A 16,665-nucleotide genomic window follows, 5' to 3' on the forward strand; every position below is an offset into this window, starting at 1 on the left:
GCTTTTACACTATAATTTGACTATTAGATGTTCAATGTTTCTTTAGAAAAAAATATTTTAAAATGAATAGTTCATTTAATTTCATGGATGGGTTTTCTTGACCTTAAAATGAATCACTAAACACATGAAATAAATAATAATCTTCAGAAATGACTTTGTCAAACCACAAAATATCTAGGGCTTTATAATGATGGTGAAAACTTGGAGAAATGTTGGTGTTAAGTCGGTTAAAATCACAGTGGGTGCACAGAGGGACATGTCAAACGGCACCATTATTGCTCTTTAGCAAGTCTTTATTCATATAAAAAACCTGATTTATTGAATTCTTCATGTGGTTTAAATTAAATCAAATCAAACTTTGTTTTTCACATGCTTCGAATACAACATGAAATGCTTACTTACTACAAGCCCTTAACCATCAGTGCAGTTCAAGAAAGAGTAAAGAAAATATTTACCAAATAAACTAAAGTGAAAAATAATAAAAAGTAACACAATAAAATAATAATAGCGAGGCTATATACAGGGGGTACCGGTACCAAGTCAATGTGCGGGGGTACAGGTTAGTCAAGGTAATTTGTGCATGTAGGTACAGTAGGGTGAAGTGACTATGCATAGATAATAAACAGCGAGTAGCTGCGGTGTAAAAAACAAATGTGTGGGGGGTCAATGTCCTGGATGGCAGGAAGCTTAGCCCAGTGATGTACTGGGTCATAGGTAGCACCTTCTGTAGCGCCTTGCGGTCAGATGCCGAGCAGTTACCATACCAGGCGGTGATGCAACTGGTCAGGATGCTCTCGATGGTGCAGTTGTAGAACTTTTTGAGGATCTGGGGACCCATGCCAAATCTTTTCAGTCTCCTGAGGGGGAAAAGGTGTTGTCGTGCCCTCTTTACAACTGTTTTGGTGTGTTCGGACCCTGATAGTTCGTTGGTGATGTGGACACCAAGGAACTTGAAACTCTCGACCCGCTCCCCTACAGCCCCGTCGATGTTAATGGGGGCCTTTTCCTGTAGTAGAAGGAGAGGTTGTTGTCTCATCGTTGTCGGTGATCAGGCCTACCATTATTGTGTCGTCTGCAAACTTAATGATGATGTTGGAGTCGTGTTTGTTCACGCAGTCGTGGGTGAACAGGGAGTACAGGAGGGGACTAAGCGCACACCCCTGTGGGGCCCCAGTGTTGAGGATCAGCGTAGCAGACGTGTTGTTGCCTACCCTTACCACCTGGGGATGACCAGTCAGGAAGTCCAGGATCCAATTGCAGAGGGAGGTGTTTAGTTCTAGGTTCCTTAGCTTAGTGATGAGCTTTGTGGGCACTATGGTGTTGAACGCTGAGCTGTAGAAAATATGTTAAAATATCAAAGGAATGCTACATTCACTCATTTGGTGGAACAACCCACTTAGAACATCCCTAGAACATGGTTAGGATATGCGGAAGCACATAAAACCCCCCACTCAAGCACATAAACATAGAGCAACATACAAATGAAAACTAATGGTGTTGTTTAATCTACATACCCTGTCCATAGCTGATCAATATGCTAGGTCATGTTTCCTACTAAGTGCAATTGGAGAGTTACTTTTATTGCTGGTTGATAGATTTCATTTATTGGATAACTGAAAGCAGTAGGCTGCTCCAGCAGGAGACAACATTGCATGCATTGAAAATGATTGAGGATAAAAACTGCATTAACATCCCTGGCCACTAGAAGCGCCACTTTTGGGTGATCATTTTCTTGTTTGCTTATGGCCTTATAGAGTTGGTTGAGTGCGCACTTAGTGCCAGCATCAGTCTGTGGTGGTAAATAGACGGCTACGAATAATATAGATGAGAACTCTCTTGGTAGATCGTGTGGTATACAGCTTATCATAAGGTACTCTTCCTCAGGCGAGCAATACCTAGAGACATCTTTAATATTAGATATCGCGCACCAGCTGTTATTGACAAAAAGACACACACCCCCACCCCTCGTCTTACCAGAAGTAGCTTCTCTGTTCTGCCTGTGCATGAAAATCCCTCCAGCTCTATATCGTTCGTGTCGTCGTTCAGCCACGACTCGGTGAAACATAGGAAATTACAGTTCTTCATGTCCCGTTGGTAGGATAATCATAATCGTAGATCATCCATTTTATTTTCCAATGATTCCATGTTAGCAAGTAGAATTGATGGCAATGGGAGTTTACTCGCTCATCTACAGATTCTCAAAAGGCAGCCTGATCGGTGTCCTCTTTTCCTTCGTCTTTTCTTCACGCAAATAACGTGGATCTGGGCCTGTTCCCGGGAGAAAAGTATATCTTTCTCGTCGGACTTGTTAAAGGAAAAAGCTTCTTCCAGTCAGCGGTGAGTAATCCCAGTTCTGATGTCCAGAAGTTATTTTTGGTCATAAGAGACGGTAGCAGCAACATTACGTACAAAATAAGTAAACCATTTTTACAAGCAACGCAAAAAATAATAAAAAATAGCACAATTGATTACGGGCATGTAAAACGTCAGCCATCCTCTTTGGCTCCATTCTACCATTAACATGAGCTGGTCACTATGTGTAGGTGTGTAGATTACATCTTCAATCTAAGGGCAACCATGGCATCTGTGACAGAGAGGGACAAGTGTCCATCGATGTATATGGGTAAAATAGTCTAGCTAGCTACATTTTCAGATATTATATTATTTTAAATTTAGTCAGAAAGTTGTTTTCATTTCAAGTCAAATCCTACTGTTAGCTCGCTAGCGAACTTTAAGTGTATGATCTGTGTAGTAATATTATTTGTATCTCAGAGCCATTTTCATTGCTAGTTATTGCCTAATTTTAGCTAGCTAGCTAGCTAACATTAAACCTGGTTGGTTAGCTACCTGCAGATTCAGGGTAGTAATGTTATGAATGAGAGATTAGGTTTAATTGTTTAGCTAGCTAGCTACACGTCTAAACAAAAGACTCCACTATGCAAGTAACCACTTCATTACACCTTCTGTACCCAGTGCATGTGACAAAACTTTGGTCGTATTTGATATAGTATGTGCTTACCAGAGACGATAATGTGAAGAACATAACCTGCACCAAAGTAAAATTAAGATATAACGTTAGGCCAATGAGACAGTGTCCAAATTCTAAAATTCTCCGGTAGAATGCCCTGCTTTTATTTCATCACACTCACAAGCGTAAGCCATTTTGCTTTAATTGGCTCGCCATTAATGTGCAAATAATGATCTTGTTTTGAGTTTATTTTCCTGTAATAATGAAGACAAATGAGCTAAAGTGAAGACGTTGTCAGCTTTAAGATATGGTCATTATTTTAACTGGCTAGCCAGCTAACTTAACATTAGCTAGTTAGCTAACAAGCTAGAAACAAACCAAAACTTTGTTTAGAAAGTTGTTTTTAGCTGCCTGGTTTGCTAGATTGACATATACTAAATTCCCTTTTAAACGGGTGGGTTTATTTGATGTAGGACGACAATAGAATATTCATGATGTCACTGCGACAACTGTCGATAGTATAGTATAAACCAGCCTTTAGTCTTTAAATCTTTTGTTGTTTAGTGCATGGCCTCACATGTGAATCCTTAAAGAAATGGGTTGGAGTAAGGCTTAAGAGGGTGTGAACGATGCTGAATGGGTGTAAACAAAGAAGAGCTTACCAAATTATTCAAGGCCATTTTCTCAAAAGTGAGGTTACAAATGTATCAACTTTCAAAGCAGAATTACTTTCCCATTGTTCCTCAACTGTAGTGTATTATATAAAATGTTCTATCTCTGAGTCTGTACTTTAATCCGATGTAAAAAAAAAAGAATTTTGCTCCACAAATTTTGCTACATAAGACCAATTTGAGCCGGTCAGTCACATTTGTTTGTGTTACAGCCTGAAATCAAAATCTATTAAATTGATTATCACTCCTCGACACACAATACCCCATGATGACAAAGTGAAAACATGTTTTTAGAAACTTCTGCAGATTTATTGAATATGAAATCCAAAATATCTAATTTACATAAGTATTCAATACTTTGTAGAAGCATCTGTGGCAGTGATTACAGTTGAGTCTTTCTGCGTGTTTGTGCCTTTGTGTGTGTGGAGCACAGACTTACATCTTGGTCTGGCCAGGCCATGCTCGGGCGGGGGTAGAGAAAGGGGGGATGGGGAGAGACAGGGGGAGAGAGGGGCGCCATGAATGTTAAAAAAACAGCAGACGGGATGAGCACTCTGGGACCAGACTCAGAAAAGCAAACACAGCATCAAGCGACAGGAAACGTCTCGCTCCACACAGAATACTGAGCTGCCCGGTTAAAAGAACCAAAGAGAGAGAGAGAGAGAGAGAGAGAGAGAGAGAGAGAGAGAGAGAGAGAGAGAGAGAGCGAGACAGAGTGGGGGGAGTGAGAGAGAGAATGGGAAAGCGAGAGCGGGGGAGTGGGCGACAAGGAGAAGAAGGGAGAGCGAGAAGAGGGGGGAGTGGGTGAGAGAGAGATGGATTGAGCGAGCATGAGGTTGATAGCAAGCCTAAACACTTGCTTTGGCAGAAATCCAGCTTTAAAATAACATATACAGTATGATTGCTTTAAGAGGTCCAGTCAGCATGTCAGCCAGCCAGTCAGAAGGCCTCAAAATACAATATTGCCAGCAGCTGAGATAACAGAGAAGGCTGTGTTCCAATACTTTTAATAAAGCTCTCTACACTATAGCACAAACCAACTGTCATCTCTCTCACATCAACCACACTGGCCCCATTTTCACAAGAAAATGTATTTATTTAGAAACAATTGGAGTCACAATAAAACCGTACAGAGTAATAGGATTCACTGCAAGTGTTATCTAACTTCCTGTGACAGTAAAAAAGTGCAAGTGGATAACATGTAGATAATAGCTATATGAAGTGGGTGAAAGCCAGCCTGTTATTATGACACTTGACACCCAGATGACAGTGTGCCATTATCACATTATGGTGCTGAAGTGGAGAGAGGAAATCCACTGCCCACTGGCTGATGATGGAGCACACACACTCTCACTCTCTGAGGGCTCCATGACCAATGAGAGAAAACACACTCATACTGCCTGATGATGGAGAACGTGCGTATGCATGCACGCATGGACGTACGCGCACACGCACGCACACACACACACATACACAGCCTGGTAAAACCAATCAGCCTGGTCTGCTAAAGCAGGAAAGTCCACATTCACATTTACTGAGAGTTGTACGACTGATGAGGTACTCTCCATCAGTGTCCGTACTACCACCATTAAGCCCTGAGCACCTCTCTCTGTTTCTCTCTGTCTGTCTCTATTTGAGTAGTGTGTGAACAAAGAAAAAAAAACAAAGAAAGGCAAAACAAAGAAAAGGGAAGCAGCAGTAATGGATCATGCAATGAATAATCATCATGAGCAATGACAGCCTGAAAGTTAGGTGCAGCCAGTGCCGGACAGGGACACACATGAAGGGGTTAGGGTCCCAAAGACCCTCCCCATTATTGATTAAGAGGACCGTAAGATTCATATGTTTTGCTGCAGGCCTTATAATAGATACTGTTGCTATGTGCCTAAAAACTCTGCCACTATATGTTGCACAAGCCATCTATATTAGTCTTTGTGCTTAAGCCCTAGCTGTTGCAAGAGTTTGCTTGCGGGCTAGGTCTGAGTCAGACCTAAACTAGATAAAGAGAAGTAACCACTGTCTGGTTTAGAAATTTTGATATTGTGTGACAGTGGACAATGCTAATGAATTCAGAGAAGCTACTGTACTACATTATAAGGTAACCTCAGCAAATTGCTGTATATATAATTTTTTCTATTTTTTTATTTTTTATTATGCCATTTAGCAGACGCTTTTATCCAAAGCGACTTACAGTCATGTGTGCATACATTCTACATATGGGTGGTCCCAGGAATCGAACCCACTACCCTGGTGTTACAAGCGCCATGCTCTACCAACTGAGCTACAGAAGGACCACACAGTTGAAGTCGGAAGTTTACATACAATAAGGTTGGAGTCATTAAAACTCATTTTTCATTTTTTCTTGTTACCAAACTATAGTTTTGGCAAGTCGGTTAGGACATCTACTTTGTTCATGACGCAAATCATTTTCCCAACAATTGTTTACAGACAAATTATTTAACTTATAATTCACAGTATCACAATTCCAGTGGGTCAGAAGTTTACATACACTAAGTTGACTGTGCCTTTAAACAGCTTGGAAAATTCCAGAAAATGATGTCATGGCTTTGGAAGCTGCTGATAGGCTAACTGACATCATTTGAGTCAATTGGAGGTGTACCTGTGGATGTATTTCAAGGCCTACCTTCAAACTCAGTGCCTCTTTGCTTGACATCATGGGAAAATCAAAAGAAATCAGCCAAGACCACAGAAAAAAAATTGTAGACCTCCACAAGTCTGGTTCTTCCTTGGGAGTATTTTCCAAATGCCTGAAAGAATCACGTTCATCTGTACAAACAACAGTACGCAAGTATAAACACCATGGGACCACACAGCCGTCATACTGCTCAGGAAGGAGAGAGACTGTCTCCTAGAGATGAACGTACTTTGGTGCGAAAAGTGCAAATCAATCCCAGAACAACAGCAAAGGACCTTGTGAAGATGCTGTAGGAAACAGGTACAAAAGTATCTATATCCACAGTAAAAACGAGTCCAATATCGATATAACCTGAAAGGCCACTCAGCAAGGAAGAAGCCACTGCTCCAAAACCTCTATAAAAGAAACAGACTATGGTTTGCAACTGCACATGGGGACAAAGATTGTACTTTTTGGAGAAATCTCCTCTGGTCTGATGAAACAAAACAAAAAAGAACTGTTTGGCCATAATGACCATCGTTATGTTTGGAGGAAAAAGGGGGAGGTTTGCAAGCCGAAGAACACCATATCAACAGTAAAGCACGGGGGTGGCAGCATCATGTTGTGGGGGTGCTTTGCTGCAGGAGGGACTGGTGCACTTCACAAAATAAATGGCATCATGAGGAAGCAAAATTATGTGGATATATTGAAGTAACATCTCAAGACATCAGTCAGGAAGTTCAAGCTTGGTCGCAAATGGGTCTACCAAATGGACAATGATCCCAAGCATACTTCCAAAGTTGTGGCAAAATGGCTTAAGGACAACAAAGTCAAGGCATTGGAGTGGCCATCACAAAGCCCTGACCTCAATCCCATAGAACATTTGTGGGCAGAACTGAAAAAGCGTATGCGAGCAAGGAGGCCTACAAACCTGACTCAGTTACACCAGCTCTGTCAGGAGGAATGGGCCACAATTCACCCAACTTATTGTAGGAAGCTTGTGGAAGACTACCCGAAACGTTTGACCCAAGTTAAACAATTTAAAGGCAATACTACCAAATACTAATTGAGTGTATGTAAACTTCTGACCCACTGGGAATGTGATGAAAGAAATAAAAGCTGAAATAAATCATTCTCTCTACTATTATTCTGACATTTCACATTCTTAAAATAAAGTGGTGATCCTAACTGACCTAGGACAGGGAATTTTTACTAGGATCAAATATCAAGAATTGTGAAAAACTGAGTTTGAATGTATTTGGTAAGGTGTATGTAAACCTCCAACTTCACCTGTACATTGACGTAGGTGATCATACCACTAAGGAGTGATCACGTATAAAACCCACTTAGGTGGGGTGCAGAACTTACTCTGAAACACACATGCTATGTTTCCATTGTCAACTTCTATCTGCAATTGCATTAATAAAGGTTTAATTGACTTACTTAAAGAAGATATTGTCTGACTGCTGATTTCACCAATAAGCCAATGATTGACAAGGAACAAGGAACCTACCCCGACACACACACACAGGAGCAGCAGGCAAGGTCAAATATATACAAATATATAGTGTACATAATATGTTGAAGTAACTACGGATGCAGCACTCTGGAGATGTCTGCTCAGTAGGCTGTGTTGGACTGTGTGTTCACTCTCTCAAATCAAATTGTATTGGTCACATACACATATTTAGCAGATGTTATTGCAGGTGTAGCGAAATGCTTGTGTTCCTAGCTCCGACAGTGCAGTAGTATCTTACAATTCACAACAATGCACACAAATCTAAAAGTAAAATAATGAAATTAAGAAATATATAAATATTAAGACGAGTACTGTCTGAGTGGCATTGACTAAAATACAGTAGAATACAATATATACATATGAAATTAGTTAAACATTATGTAAACATGATTAAAGTGACTAGTGTTCCATTTAAAGTGACCAGTGATACATATGTCTATGTACATAGGGAAGCAGCCTCTAAGGTACAAGGTTGAGTAACCAGGTGGTAGCCGGCTAGTGGTGGCTATTTAACAGTCTGATGGCCTTGAGATAGGAGCTGTTTTTCAGTTTTTCAGTTTCTCGGTACCAGCACTTCAAAGCACTTCAAAATGACTGTAGTTAGTGCTATGGGTCGATAGTAATCTAGTTCAGTTACCTTTGCTTTCTTGGGTACAGGAACTATGGTGGACAAGCAAGTGGTAGACAAGCAAGTAGGGACAGCACACTGGGATAGGGAGAGATTGAATATGTCCGTAACACTCCAGCCAGCTGATCTGCGCATGTTCTGAGGACGCGGCTAAAGATACCGTCTGGGCCGGTGGCTTTGTGAGGGTTAACACACTTAAATGTCTTACATCAGCCACGGAAAACGAGAGCCCACAGTCCTTGGGAGCGGACCACGTCAGCGGCACTGTTTTATCCTCAAAGCGGGTGAAGAAGGTGTTTAGCTTGCGGGAAGCAAGACGTCGGTGTCCTAGACGTGGCTGTTTTTCCCTTTGTAATCGATGATTGTCTGCCACATATGTCTTGTGTTTGAGCCGTTGAATTGTGACTTCACTTTGTCTCTGTACTGACGTTTTGCCTGTTTGATTGCACTAATTACACTGTTTGTATTCGACCATATTCCCAGTCACCTTGTCATGGTTAAATGCGGGGGTTCGCACTAACAGTTTCACGCGAATGCTGCCACCTATCCATGGTTTTTGGTTTGAGTAGGTTTGTAATCACAGTGGGAACCACATCCCCTATACACTTCCTAATGAACTCAGTCACCGTGTCTGTGTATACATCAATGTTATTCTCAGAGGCAACCCGGAGCATATCCCAGTCCACGTGATCGAAACAATCTTGAACCTTGGATTCTGATTGGTCAGACAAGCATGGAATAGAGCTTAGCACGGGTACTTCCTGTTTAAGTTTCTGCCTATAGGAAGGGAGAAGCAGAATGGAGTCATGATCTGATTTGCCAAAGGTAGGGAAGGGGAGGGTCTTGTATCCATCGCGGAAGGGAGAATAACAATGGTTGAGAATTTTTGAAGCGCGAATACTACAGGCAATGGGCACATTTTCCTCAAATTTGCTTTGTTAAAATCCCAGCTACAATAAATGCGGCCTCAGGATATGTGGTTTCCAGTTTGCACAAAGTCCTGTGTCGTGTTCCTTAAGGGTCATTGTGGTATCGGCTTGAGGGGGAATATACACAGCTGTAACTATAACCGAAAATAATTATTTTGTGAGGTAGACATTTGACAGTGAGATATTCTAGGTTGGGTAAACAATAGAACTTGAGATCCTGTACGTTATTACAATCACACTATGAGTAGTTAATCATGCAACATACACCACTGCCTTTCTTCTTCCCGGAGAGTTCTTTATTCCTGTCTGCGCGATGTACTGATAACCCAGCTGGCTGTATGGACAGGGACAGTATATCCGGAGAGAGCCATGATTCAGTGAAACAGAGTATGTTACAGTTCCTGATGTCTCTCTGGAAGGAGATCCTCGCCCTGAGCTTGTCTACTTTATTGTCCAGGGACTGAACATTAGCGAGTAAAACACTCGGAAGTGATGGATGGTGCACACGCCTCCTGAGTCGGACTAGAAGTCCACTCAGAATAACTCGTCTTGTCTTGAAGCAGCCACTGGAATAAGTTAAATTGCCCTGTGGGGTACGAACAAAGGTTCCAATTCGGAAAAGTCGTATTTCTGGTCGTAATGCTGATGAGTTACCGCCACTCTGATATCCAAAAGTTATTTCCGGATGTATGTAATAACATAAAAACAATTCTGGGCTAATAATTTAGGAAATTCACACACAAAAAAAATACTGTGAAGTTGCTTAGGGGCTAGAAACAGAGCTGCCATGTCTGTCGGCGTCATCTCTCTCTCCCTCAATCTCTATCTCTCGGTCTCTCTTAGTGGGGTGTTAAGAAGAGTAGCTGAAGTCAAATAGGATACAGGGATACTATGTCCTTTGTGTCAGTTTGAATTGGGTTGAGGAAGTTTGTATTTATCTGCCATATACATGGTACTGAGGTAGTATGGAGAGTGATGCATTTTAACCTATGCATCTGCAGCATCCAATGCAATACAAGTACATCAGGTCATTTTCAAAGAAGACATTTCCCACTATTTAAACTTCAGTCTTGAAGACTAATATGAGGGTATATCAAGATAGTTCTTATAATGTCTACATGACCCCCGCCCCCCTACATTCCTCAGCCTCTTCCCTCTTCCTCACCCTGCTGGGGGTCCTAGCTCACCCCCTTGCCCCCTCCCTTTCCCTCCAGGCAATGCTGGGGTGTTGTTTCTCAGAGAGGACCGGATGACCGAGGGGGGCCGATCTCGTCAGTGTGTCCCAGCTGAGCCTATGTTCTGTCCAGCCCAGACTGAGACTCCCAGCCAGGCCATTCTTCTCCTCATTGTTCCCATCCTAAACAATAAACAAGGCTTTAAAAAAATGTTTTGCTGACCCAAACAACATCAAAGACCACTGTGATAAAAATCCTTGGGAAACCAGAACAGGTTCTAAAAGATTATCAGAATGAAACCTTTTGATTTAAAAGACTATATTGAAAGTGATTAACTGTCTGTGACAAGCAGTGGATTTCAGTTCACCTGAGATAATTGAATTGTCATTCAAACAGTTCATTTGTCATGATAATGTTTTCTGCATCGCCTTTGACCGAGGCATATAAGTATGATCAGCTCTGTTTGACGTGCATGTGGAGGTGCATGTGTCTGTGTGAGATCCACAGACAGTGAATGTGAGAGCGAACCCTCCCCTCCACTCAGAGAGGCTAGCTAGCTCCAACAGGGCCCAGTCAATCAGAGCCTCCTTAAGGTCTTTGCTGATTGATTGCCTCTTCTGAGAAGCTGCCATTTGAGGTGTGCTGACAGCAGTCCCACCCAGCACATGCCTCGCCTCCAGATGTTGACATACACCAATGGAGAACATCCTTCAGATCCCAGTGTGTGTGTCTATTAATCTTGGTCACATTACCACAGTGCTGTGTTTACCCCTTCTCCCCCTCTACCCTGGGGTGGTTTGAGCTCTTCATCACCATGGCGACAGCACAGCCACCTCAAGCTCTCACGTCAGTGTGTGTGTTGTTTACCACGTTTACCGGTAACTCTCTCAACGGTTGACCTTGTTAGTCGTCAGAGTATGGCCAGTGGCAAGAGCCGTCAACACACACCCACGCACGCAGGCACGCACCGCCTGAATGGGAGCATACATAGGGGCATATCGGCCATGGCAAGGCCATACATATATGGGGAGAAGGCTCAGGTGGGATGTACGGGTATATCAACACATGCAGTACACACCCCTTGACCTTTTCCACATTTTGTTAATTTACTAAAATTGATTAAATAATCCCCCCCCCTCATCAATCTACACACAATTCCCCATAATGACAAATCAAAAAATATTTTTTACAATGGTTGCAAATCTCTAAAAAATAAAAAACAGAAATATCACATTTACATACAAATACCTTCTGTTAAACTTTTCTGTATTTATATATATGTTATGTATGTTGTGACTGCTGTTGTGCAAAGCTGTCATCAAGACAAAGGGTGGCTACTTTGAAGAATCTCAAATACATTATTCCATATGTGTTATTTCATAGATTTTATGTATAAAATAGTAAGAATAAAGAAAAATCCTGGAATGAGTAGTGTTCAAACTTTTGACTGGTACTTTATGACTCAATGTAAGTATACTACCGTACAAATGTTTGGGGTCACTTAGAAGTGTCCTTGTTTTTGGAAGAAAAACATTTTTTTTTACCATTAAATCAAATTGATCAGAAATACAGTGTCAACATTGTTAATGTTGTATTGTAGCTGGAAATGGCAGATATTTTTGGAATATCTACATAGGCGTACAGAGGCCCATTATCAGCAACTATCACGCCTGTGTTTCAATGACACGTTGTGTTAGCTAATCCAAGTTGATTGAGGCTAATTGATCATTAGAAAACACTTTTGCAATTATGTTAGCACAGGTGAAAACTGTTGTTCTAATTGAAGAAGCAATAGAACTGTCCTTTGTTAGACCAGTTGAGTATCTGGAGCATCAGCATTTGTGGGTTCGATTACAGGATCAAAATTGCCAGAAACAAATAACATTCTATTGAAACTCGTCAGTCTATTCTTGTTCTGAGAAATTAAGACTTTCCATGCGAGAAATTGCCAAGAAACTGAAGATCTCGTACAACCCTGTGTACTACTCCCTTCACAGAACAGCGCAAACTGGCCCTAACCAGAAAAGAAAGAGGAGTGGGAGGCCCCAGTGCACAACTGAGCAAGATGACAAGTACATTAGAGTGTCTAGTTTGAGAAACAGGCCCCTCATAAGTCCTCAACTGGCAGGTTCATTAAATAGTACCCGCAAAACACCAGTCTCAACTTCAACAGTGAAGAGGTGACTCCGGGACTGGCCAATAAAAATAAAAGATTAAGATGGGCAAAAGAACATAGACACTGGCCAGAGGAACTCTTCCTAGAAGGCCAGCATCCCGGAGTCGCCTCTTCACTGTTGACGTTGAGACTGGTGTTTTGCGGAAATATCACACTTACACAAGTATTCAGACCCTTTCTTTACTCAGTACTTTGTTGAAGCACCATTGGCAGTAATTACAGCCTCAAGTCTTCTTGTGTATGACACTACAAGCTTGGTACACCTATATTTGGGGAGATTCTCCCATTCCTCTCTGCAGATCCTCTCAAGCTCTGTCAGGTTGGATGGGGAGCGTCGTTGCACAGCTGTTTTCAGGTCTCTCCAGAAATGTTCAGTCGCGTTCAAGTCCAGGCTCTGGCTGGGCCACTCAAGGACATTCAGAGACTTGTCCCGAATCCACTCCTGCATTGTCTTGGCTTTGTGCTTAGGGTCGTTATCCTGTTGGAAGGTGAACCTTCGCCCCAGTCTGAGGTCCTGAGCGCTCTGGATCAGGTTTTCATTAAGGACCTCTCTGTACTTTGCTCCGTTCACCTTTCCCTCGATCCTGACTAGTCTCCCAGTCTCTGCTGCTAAAAAACATTCCTACAGCACGATGCTGCTACCACCATGCTTCACCGTAGGGAAAGTGCCAGGTTTCCTCCAGACATGACGCTTGGCATTCAGGCCAAAGAGTGCAATCTTGGTTTCATCAGACCAGAGAATCTTGTTTCTCATGATCTGAGAGTCCTTTAGGCGCCATCTGGCAAACTCCATGTGGAGGAGTGGCTTCAGTCTGGCCACTTTCCCATAAAGGCCTGATTGGTGGAGTGCTACAGAGATGGTTGTCCTTCTGGAAGGTTCTCCCATCTCCACAGAGGAACTCTGGAGCACTGTCAGAGTGATCATCGGCCCTTGTCCTACGATTGCTCAGCTTGGCCAAGCTAGGAAGAGTCTTGGAGGTTCCAAACTTCTTCCATTTAAGAATGATGGCGGCTACTGTGTTCTTGGGGACCTTCAATACTGCAGACATTTGTTTGTACCCTTCCCCAGATCTGTGCATCGACACAATCTTCTCAGAGCTCTACAGACAAATCCTTTGACCTCATGGCTTGGTTTTTGCTCTGACATGCACTGTCAACTGTGGGACCTTATATAGACAGATGTGTGCATTTCCAAAACATGTTCAATCAATTGAATTTACCACAAGTGGACTCCAATCAAGTTTTAGAAACTTCTCAAGGATGATCAATGGAAATAAGATGCATCTGAGCTCAATTTCGAGTCTCATAGCAAAATAAGGTATTTTGTATGTTTAATACATTTGCAAACATTTCTAAAAACCTGTTTTCGCTCTGTTATTATGGGGTATTGTGTGTACATTGATGAGGATTTTTTTGTTTTATCCATTTTAGAATAAGGCTGAAACATAACAAAATGTGAAAAAGGAAACAGGTCTGAATACTTTCTGAATGCACTGTATGTATATTTTTTTTACTGCTCTAGCTATTTCATTATTGTTTGGATAAGCTTATTTACTATTATGTATAGATTTTTAGCTTACATGTTTCACTCTTTATGCAATGCGCACTGCAGAGAACACAGGAAGAAGAATTATCACAGAATTTTCACAGTGAACTATAGTAATGTTTGTTTATGTGTCAATTAATACCATAAGGGATGGGTTGCCAATTGGCGATTTGATACGAAAATAAAATGTGATTCATTCATTCATAGAGTGTAAGTCATTTCTGTTTTTTATTTTCAATACATTTGCAAAATGTCTAAAAACCTATTTTCGCTTTCAACATCAAAAACTGCATTAAATCTGCCATCGTCTTTTAGTTTTATATGTGACAGGATCACAGGAAGATGATGTTCAAAATCAAACACATATTAGCCAAGTTAGCCCTTTATCGTGATCACTAAAGACCCTAGATTTATTATGCTGGTAGTGTGATCTAATACAGTAGCTACCAAATCAAATTCAATCCTAGTATATTAAATTAAATCCATCCCAGTAATTATTATTGACCACAGTAAATGGTTGTAATAATGCTCTATATCCCCAATAGGATTAGCGCTTCATAGGATGCATCCCAATGGGCACTCTATTCTCTATTTCCTACTTTTGACCAGAGCGCATAGGGCTATGGTCAAAAGTAATGCACTATAGGGAATAGGGTGCCATTTGGAACACACATTGTATTTAGTGGTTTTCATTTTAAACGGGAAATAATCCCCCTCTTCATTACAGTGGTGCCTGTTTTTCCATCTCAGTTGAATTAGTCTTGTTTGACCACAGGTCTTATAACAATACGGCTGTGGTATAATAAAAAGGGGAGGGGCTGTCTGAGAGAGAGCTGACCCCTCCCCTCCACTCTGGCCAGGGGCTGTCTGAGAGAGAGGCCATTCCGGCTCCACAGACAGATGAGGTAATATATGACAGTTTCTGACACCTACCTCAGATGAACACACACACACACACACACACACACACACACACACACACACACACACACACACACACACACACACACACACACACACACACACACACACACACACACACACACACACACACACACACACACACACACACACACACACACACACACACACACACACACACAGCAGATTCAATATACCTCTTCAACTCTGAAAACATGAATTACCGATTTTACAGTCCTGTTAGTAGGGAAATATCGCCTCAAGACCCACCTTACTAAATGGACAAAAGAGGTATCCTACAGAACAATACACTGGAAACTGTTGAAACTGAAAGGTATAAACCCCACTAACCTTTAAAGTTACAGTCTGGGATCTGGGAATCAGAATCTGTTGAAAGATTTATAAACCCCCTCTAACCTTTATCAAGCCAGAATGACGGTTAGGTAGAAAGAGGGTGATCTCAACTGCCCAACCTCCCATTCTGTGTAACACTATCAACACCGTTGCCTCAGCCTGGTTAGCCAGCAGCCTTAAGGAGAGGTGTTTGACTGTGACAGGACTGTGTGTCTCCAGACATTAGCAGGTAATTAGTGGGCCGCTGTTGGACCAGGCCCGGTCGTCCATGATGGTGGAACACCGTTGGTTGTCTGCTCTGACCTTTACTGGCCTGATATTAAGCTTAATTTGTGGCACAGCTCTAGCAGTAACCTTTTCCTTTCACCAGGCAGACCAACATGTGCTCAGAGGAGGCCTGTGGCCATATCCGTTCCTAGTACTGGAATGTAATTTTAGAGCTTGAAAATGATGCCAAAGAAATCAACTGAATCAATTAATGAATGATTTAGACATGAATGGCTGTTGTCCTGACACAAAAACAATAGATGTGTCTGCAGAATTATGCACCACTCAATGTTAACCCTTTACACTCATACCCGTATACGGGTTGAAAATGGCAGATTTGGATGCTGATAAGAGCATAAATTGGAACGCAGTGGCTGTACAGTAACATGCTATGAATGTCATCAGAGTTCAGGTTCTGCGCTTCACAGCTCTCTATCTGTATGGGTTTGACTGACAGCTGTTCTGAACTTGAGCACCTCACGTGACAAGAAGTTTCCCCCCCCCCATCCCTTCCGATATTGGGCAACTTTTGCAAATGTTTTGTTGTCTGAGTGAGGGAAATATGTAAATTAAGAGGACTCAATCTATTTTAAAAGATGAGACGTATTTTAAAATACTGATTTGATGCCATACAAGAAAGCCAAATACCCGTGAGTCCAAATTCAATAATCATTAATCATTTGACTTAGGTGTCTGCTCACTTGGATACATTATACCAATTCACGAAACAGCTTACCACAAAGGACATCAGGCTCAGCCATTCATAAATGTGTGGGACTGACTCACAAACAATATGCTAAATCTGATATGGACAGTGTTCTTGTAAAACATAGGAAGGAGGTGAAATCTAGTTCTTTGTTTAACCCGTGTGGAGAT

The 16,665-nt window shown here is 41.7% G+C and overlaps 1 protein-coding gene across 9 annotated transcripts in view; it reads right to left on the minus strand.

The window, feature by feature from the left end:
- specc1 (sperm antigen with calponin homology and coiled-coil domains 1) overlaps window positions 1-16,665 on the minus strand; it is a 182,792-nt gene that overhangs the window by 23,785 nt on the left and 142,342 nt on the right. The window lies entirely within an intron of this gene.

This window comes from Oncorhynchus keta, chromosome 11, assembly GCF_023373465.1.
Source record: "Oncorhynchus keta strain PuntledgeMale-10-30-2019 chromosome 11, Oket_V2, whole genome shotgun sequence".
NCBI classification, from domain to species: domain Eukaryota; kingdom Metazoa; phylum Chordata; class Actinopteri; order Salmoniformes; family Salmonidae; genus Oncorhynchus; species Oncorhynchus keta.